The sequence below is a fragment of the Gossypium hirsutum genome, chromosome A05 (assembly GCF_007990345.1).
Source record: "Gossypium hirsutum isolate 1008001.06 chromosome A05, Gossypium_hirsutum_v2.1, whole genome shotgun sequence".
NCBI classification, from domain to species: Eukaryota; Viridiplantae; Streptophyta; class Magnoliopsida; order Malvales; family Malvaceae; genus Gossypium; species Gossypium hirsutum.
The window spans coordinates 105,438,207-105,446,453 of record NC_053428.1 but is presented as its reverse complement, the minus strand read 5'-3'; the positions used below and the strand labels follow the sequence as shown (position 1 = coordinate 105,446,453).

The 8,247-nt window shown below is 29.8% G+C and overlaps 1 pseudogene; it reads left to right on the top strand.

Annotated features, from left to right (window-relative positions):
- Positions 1-6,638: 6,638 nt before the first annotated feature.
- On the top strand, positions 6,639-7,999 carry LOC107937154 (probable carboxylesterase 18; annotated as a pseudogene).
- Positions 8,000-8,247: the final 248 nt, after the last annotated feature.

The window sequence follows — 8,247 nt, the reverse complement described above, 5'->3', positions numbered from 1 at the left end:
GAAGATTCAAGATGTTGTGTCCTAACTCACTGGATATGACATTTCATATTTTGAGACGAGAAGGTCTTTAATATTTAAGCATTTTCTTTACAAAGAGGATCATATTTCAAAAGTCTTCCAAGTTTCAATCTTCGACACTAAGACACTAATTAATCAACTAGGTACCAATTTGGTCGTATCGAGGTGCTAATCCTTCCTCGTGCGTAACCGACTCCCGAACTGTTTTCTTGATTTGTGTAGACCAAAGTTGTTTATTTAAATAAATCAAGTTATTTATTAAAAACAACCACTGTAACGAGGTGACCCGATCACACCTAGTCAAAAAGGATCGGTGGCGACTCCCGTTTTTTGTGTTCATTTTCAAAATCCAAGTCGATTCCCGTTTTTCAAAAAATGGTTACGACAATATGGATCTAGGATTCTTGTCAGTAACCCTCAAAAGAGATGTTCTCACGGTGATTAAGAAGGTGAAAAGCAACTCATAGATTAGCGCCATTATTTCATATATAAAAGATATACTTTCTAATTTTAAGGTTGTTAAGCTTATGCATGAATCTAGAATGCCAAAGAAAGTGGCACATTTAAGCATCTAATCAACTCCAAACATCCATTTCAACATAACCAAATTCCAACCTAATCAACCATGCCTTTAAGCTATTCAATACCATCATTTACCATTCCAATTCCTCAAGCAAATTTTTCGTTCAAGTGTCACATTTATAGCTTATTACATTACCAAACTTACACACACACACACATATATATATATATGAACATTAGCATTTCATAATTCAAACATTAGTTAAGTTCAAGCCAAACTATCAATCCCAAAGTTAACACATATATTAACACCTATGTCCATGTCACATAGCCAAATTTTAAAACGTTTGAAGAACTACATAATCAAACACGAGATAGTATGATCATCTCGTAGATTTGATCAACACATTCCGCAAGTTAGCAATCTACAAGGAAAAAGAGAAGCAACGGGGTAAGTATAATGAATTGTTAGTAAGTCTATATAAAAATTTACTTAACGTACCTTGATAATTCAACAACTAAGTATTAAAATATATTGGAATAAAGCATGACAATCCTTTGGCATCCTTATACTTTCATATGCATATTAACAAATACATTCAAAGGTTAGTTCATTTACATGACATGAAATTATAACATAATCATATACAATTATAACAATTCATTTTAAACATGTATCAACCAAATCATAAACCATATACGAGCCAATATATTTCCATTCATGTACACGAGACTATAGTGCTCCATAAGCTGACCATATAAATTTGCTCACACAAGATGACATTTTGAAATGGCTCTCACAAGCCTTAAATAATGAAATGGTTTGCACAAGCGTTAGGTAATGAAATGGTTCACACAAGCCTTAAAATCTGGGTTAGGTAATGAAATGGTTCACACAAGCCTTAAAATCTAGGTTACTCACACAAGCTTCAAATCAAGATATACATATCATTTCAATCTCTTTAACATCATGATATACATATCATTCAATCATATAAACATTTCATATCCACTTGATATCTTGTACCTATTTGTAATTGTCATATATTTCATACTTTATGATTTAGTCCATTTGATGCCAAAAGTCATTACAGTCACATCAATTCAAACTAATAAGCAAAATTATACAATACAAACATAATATGAATTAACATAATAAGTTTCATATGAACTTACCTTGCAAAACAACAAATGAACAACTCTCTAAGGACTAATCAACAATTTTACCTTTTCCCCGATTATCTTCGATTTGGTTCAATTCTTAATCTATATAATAATTAAATTCAATTTATCAATTCAAAACATCTTATATCATCCTATTATATGCATGTATCAATTCAATTTCATTTTGCAAATCCCCTAAATTTTGCATTTTATTCAATTTAATCTCTAAAACTAAAATTACAATATCTTTCAAATTTGAGCTTTGATTTTGAAATTGATCTCACTTACACCCTTCTATAACCCTCTATCATCTATAGTTACAAAATTTTAACATCAATTTCAAATTTACACACATTAGTCCCTATGTTCAAAAACTAGCAATTATATTTTACAAACTAGACCTTTTTTTCACTTCTAAGCCTAAAATCTAACAATTTAGTATCAATTTCATCAAACATTCATCAAAGGAAACTTTTGAAAACTTTAACAGTCTTACAAATTGGTACACAAGATAGCTAAATCAAGTTCCAGAGACCTAAAAAATATAAAAATTACAATTAATGGACTTGAAATTCTTACCAATTGAAGAACCAAATATTGAAAGCTTTAAACCCTTATTTTATTTCTTTTCTTCATGAGAAGATAAAGATGACAAGGAAAATTACTTTCATTTCTTTTTAATTTTTCTTATATATATTAATTAGTTTATTAATCATAATTAACTTAATTAACCTATATTTAATTAAACCTAAGCTTAATTATCAATTTTGGTAGGTTAAAACTAATCCTCACCACCAATGGCTTTATAAATATGGTCAAATTGCTTAATTGGTCATTCAGTTAATTAAAAATCTATAGCAGTTAACTTTTACCACTTTTACAATTTAGTCTTTGCACCTTAATTAACTATCTAATTGACAAAATTAAAGGACCAAACTTAATTCATGATATTTTGTGTTGATTCTTTGCTCGACGTCCATATGCCGTTGTGCGGTCAATACCCTTGGTAGTAACGATGATGCGACGTCCTAAAATAAGACATGTTAGGGCGACTAGCAATCAATTACTCAAGGTCTCCACATAGCCTTCACATAGCTTTAGAGGTTCGCCGAGTTGGAGTTCGCTAACTAGTTTGCGAACTAGGCTAGGTTTGCATGTGTTTAGCTTTCTACGGATACAAGGTATAACAACATCTTAACCGGAATAATTAAAAGTGTTATCTGTTGAAGTGACTAATGTCATTCATAAAGTAGAAGACTAAATTATATCAAATAATATAAAGTTGAATGTAAGCAAAATATAAGGATTGAAACTAAATTTTACCATTATTTTTTAATATTTAAAACACCCGTATGTGTGAAAAAAATAATGGAGATTGCAGATATCTCCATATTTAAATTAAGTTAAAAGAAAACGTTAAAAATAAATGACAAGAAATATCAACCAATCGCAATATAAAACTTAATATTTTTGCTTAATAGCATGAATCTAAACCTAAAATAGATAAAATGTAGTGTTTGATTTCTAGTTTCTCAAGGAATATTGGTCACTACTCAGTTATTGATGTTGAACTTTGGGGAGCTCTGGAAGGTCTCCAACTAGCCTAGAACCTTGGGCTAAAATGAATAACTCTCGAGTTGGACAGTACTAAAGTTATTCAGGTGATTCAAGAAAATGTAGTTGATCAACATTACTCAGCTGTGACACGTACTATTAAGAACATGTTGCAACTTCCTTGGATGGTTAAAGTTACTTATACCTTCAGAGAGGGTAACAAGGTAGCTGATGGGTTATCATCAATGGCATTCTCAAATCGATGGGTAGGTACTTTTTCATGCAACCATCTGATGAAGTCCTTCAATCACTACATGATGATTATTCCAGAGTGGCTTGGTCACATATAGTTGAAGTTATGGTTTAATCATTATTTTTGCACAAAGAAAAAAATATCGGGGTAATTATAAGGTACTTTGCACTTTTAATGAGAGATTTATAATTAAAATTTTGAGACAATATTATTAGAATGGACAATTATGAACCTCAAAAGAATTAATCCCCATGAACCATAAAACGGACACGAACGATACCCTTGAGTCCAAAACAAATCATTAGAATGCAAAATTATTTAACAAATTATGAGGGCATATTACATTATCATGTTTAGCTCATTTAGTTCAAAGATAAAATTTATTGTTAGGTAAATGAAATGTCACTAAATTTAAATTATTGTTGTAATAGAGTTTAGTTCCTTTAACATTAATTAGAAAATATTAATATGACTCTAAATTTTTTTCAAAGAAGAGTAAACTTACATTTAACATAGTATTATTATAATCATTATATTTATTATATATTTAATATAGTAAATTTTTTTAAAGAAGAGTAAACTTACATTTAACATAGTATTATTATAATCATTATATTTAATATATAAATTTTCCTCCAAGTGCAAACCTTATTTCATTATTTGAATACACCAAAGTTTTTTTATACTTAATATCAATTTTTTATTAAAAAAATTTAAATAGTTTTTTTATTTGTTTAATACACTATTTATATTAAATATGAAAACTGATAATTTTAGCCATTTTTATTAATGTATTGAGTTTAAATATTATATCACATGCATGCATATGAATACCACGTATTTAGAATGCATGTGTGCATTTATAAATAATATATAATAAATAATAAAATGAATACATATGCAATACATATGAAATTAAAATAATAATTTAAATTGTGAGTGCTTTTTTAAAAATAAGTAAATACAACATATTAAATATTAAATGCATTCCAATTGTTTGTCATGGTATTATCATTTTTCTTAAGTTGGTATCAAGTTGACTTGTGACACCAACTCAATTGACGACATTATCAATAAGATTATGGTGTACTCACAATATGGTTGAAAATAATTATATAATATATTTATTTAGAATTTATATAAAAATCAAATATTATATTGTTTTAGGTTCAAATCCTAACATAAGTATCAATTTTTCTAGATTTCATATAAAAGAATAAAAATACCCTTAAATTAATATTTATTATATTTTTAAAATAATATTTTTTTATAATTTAATAATTAAATTAGGACTCGATTATGAATAATAACAACTCAATTAAAATCTTTATATGTAGTATAATATATTAAAATATCATAAAACTAAAAGAAGAGTTACTAAAATTACTATCTTTGCACTATCAGCTCAAAAAGAATTATCTAAAGGAGTTTTTTTTTGAATAATTTAATTAGAGGTTTTGATCATATATGTTCTTGTTTACACGATACCTAGAATCATTCATAATCCCTCCCTGACCCATAAATAGGAGGATAATATGCTTCAGCACATTTGAACCTATGTCTTCCTACATTGACAATAATACTCGTGCCATTCAAACTAAGACTCAATCATAGGCCTGACCCTAGGGGTCGTCTAGAGGTGTGGCCGCCCAGGGCCCAAGGTTGAAAGGGGTCTAAAATATTATTTTTTAATTTTTAAGGGCCTAAATTTTTCTACTAACTTTTAAGGTACCTAATAATTTTTTTTTAACTTTTAACGAACCTAAAACTTTTTTTTTATTATTTTTCCTAGAACCTTAAAAATGTGAAAAAGGGGTGTGCTCAATCCGTACTTAAACCAAATCCATTAAATAAAAATGAATTAAAATGAAGTTTGATATGATAGAAGAGATATTAATTGAATTCCCTTATTTGACACAAGGGAGTCAAATGCTATTTTGTAGAATAGAAAAGAGGCCGGAGACATGCATGCATAGCAGCCGCAACAACATGCCCGTAATTAGTTTCAACTTTCAACGAATCATCAATGTCATAAGAGACGCGTGCATTAATTTCATTTCCGTCTTTGTGTAACCAATAAATTTGGTTGTTTTTAGATTCCGACTCCAACTTGGCCCATTTCATCCTAAAACACTTCGTTTTAACGTATCACTCTGTCTTTTTGTGAATGAATATACGGTTGGTGATATTTATTAATTTAATTACGAAATTATTAAATTATTATTTTTATAAAGTAAAAAATATTTTTTATTTTTTTATATTGACATAACGTTTTATTTTACTATTTAATTTTAAAAAAATATTTTAGTATTTCATTTAATTTTTTATTTTTCTATCCTTCAACATGACAATGAACATGTATGTCATATTAACAAATAATTAATTTTTTTAAAATTAAAAATATTAAAATATATATTTTAGAATTCTTATATTTTTAATAATTTTAATAATTTTTAAAATTTTTAAATTTTTAAAAAATAATTAATTATTGACATGAAATCCACATCATCAATATTAATAGTATTTTTAACTTTTCTATCCATTTTGAATTGGTTTGACAAATATCGTAAGTTCAAGGGCTAAAAAAACGAAAAAATAAACAAAGAACTAAAATAATTTTTTATAGAGTTAAAAGGTCAAATAAGTCACTATATCTTTTATATTTTTATATAAACTCTCAAAAAAATACAAATTTAAAACTAAAACATTACAGACTTTATCCTATCAACTAAAATCATGTTTAATTTTTATATCAAATTTGCATAAAATTATTATATAATTATTCACTCCCATTTATGATATAATCTAATAATTCATTATTTAATTTCACTTACCATTTTTGTACGATAAATCTGTGTCATTTTTTAATTCTTTAATATTTTATTTATTAAATCTAGATTATATTAATATTATATTCAGCCCACTGCATATCCATGGGATAATGAATCCAAGTTGATGTTGAAAGGCACTAGTGAAGACACGTCATTTTCATTATTTTTTAATGAGAAAAAATGGTTTAAAATTATGATTTCTCTTATCCTTTTTAACGTGAGAATGATAAATTAATTTTTAATATTTTTAATTGAATTTAAATTTATTTTTAATATTTTTAATATTACCATTAATAATATAATATATACTAGTTTTTATCATTTAAAATTATATATAAACACAAGGTTTGTCCAATCCAGAATGCATTCCCATTCTATCATCAAAACTAGCTAAAATTCTCCCAAAAGAATAAATAAATAAAGTATGATCCCTGAAAGGCCTCGTCATCACGGCAAAAATGAAAGGCCGACACTCCCTTGGGCAGTAAGGCTGGTCGTCTCAATGGTCTCTGCCGTCGTCGACAATGCCTGCCGTCCTAATGGCACTGTCAACCGTCGTCTCATTCACTTCCTCGACTACCAGACCCCTCCCATTTCTACCACCTCCGTCTCCTCCACCGACATCTCCATCGACGCCACACGTAACCTCTGGATTCGCCTTTAGTCTCCATCCAACAACCAACTCCTTCCTGTTCTTATTTTCTTCCACGGAGGTGGATTCAGCTTCCTAAGCCCCGCCTCCCTCGCCTTCGACATGGTTTGCCGTAACTTCGCCACCAACCTCCCCGCTATCGTTATCTCTGTCAACTATCGTCTAGCTCCTGAACACCGTTACCCTTCACAATGCCATGACGGGTTCGACGCTCTCAACTTCATTGACGAGAACTGGGCCACAGTCTTACCCAAAAACGCCGACCCAGCCCGCTGCTTCTTCGCCGGCGATAGCGCAGGTGCCAACCTGGCTCACCACGTGGCAGTCCGGGCATGCCGAACCAAGCTTCATACAATGAAGATGATTGGACTGATTTCAATACAACCATTTTTTGGTGGAGAAGAGAGAAGCCAGTCGGAGATGCAGCTAGTAGGGTCCGGCCTATTGGTGTCTGTCCCTTTAACCGATTGGTGTTGGAACGCATATTTGCCTTTGGGGTCGAACCGAGACCATGCAGCGGCGAATTTGAGCGGTCCCAACGCAGATGACATATCAGGGTTAGATTTTCCGGCGACGATGGTGGTGGTGGGGGGATTTGACCCTTTGAAAGATTGGCAAAGAAGGTATTATGAATGGCTATTGAAATCTGGCAAAGAGGCGAGGTTGATCGAGTATCATAACATAATCCATGCGTTTTATACTTTCCCACTTTTGCCCGAGTCTTCCCACTTGGTTGTGCAAATCAAGGAGTTCATTGCCAAGTGTTCATCCAGAGTTTCAAACCTCAAATCTGAAACCTACATGTCTCAACAACTTTCACCGCGCAAGCTCAACTTAATCCATTTACCAATTTTATGTTGGATTTTCTCCTTTATATTTATTTGTGTATTTTCTTCTTGGGTAAATATGCTTTTTGGTACTTAAATTTATATTTATTATTCAAATTGATACCTATGTTTTTTTTTCAATTAATACTCAAATTTAACTTTCTTCACACATTTTAATCCATTTTTGTAACTTCCTTAAAATTAGATGAAGTGGATTAATCAGATTGCTGTCATGGCAAGTATATTGGGTGAAGATGTAGCATGTGTGTCACGTGTTTAAATTTAATTGATTCCATATTATCTAATTTTAACGAAGTTAAAAATTGAACTAAAATGTGTGACAAAAGTTAATTTTGAATTTTTTTTTAATTTTTCAACTAAATGTAATAAAAGTATTATATATTATATGAAGTGTCATTTTTAAGT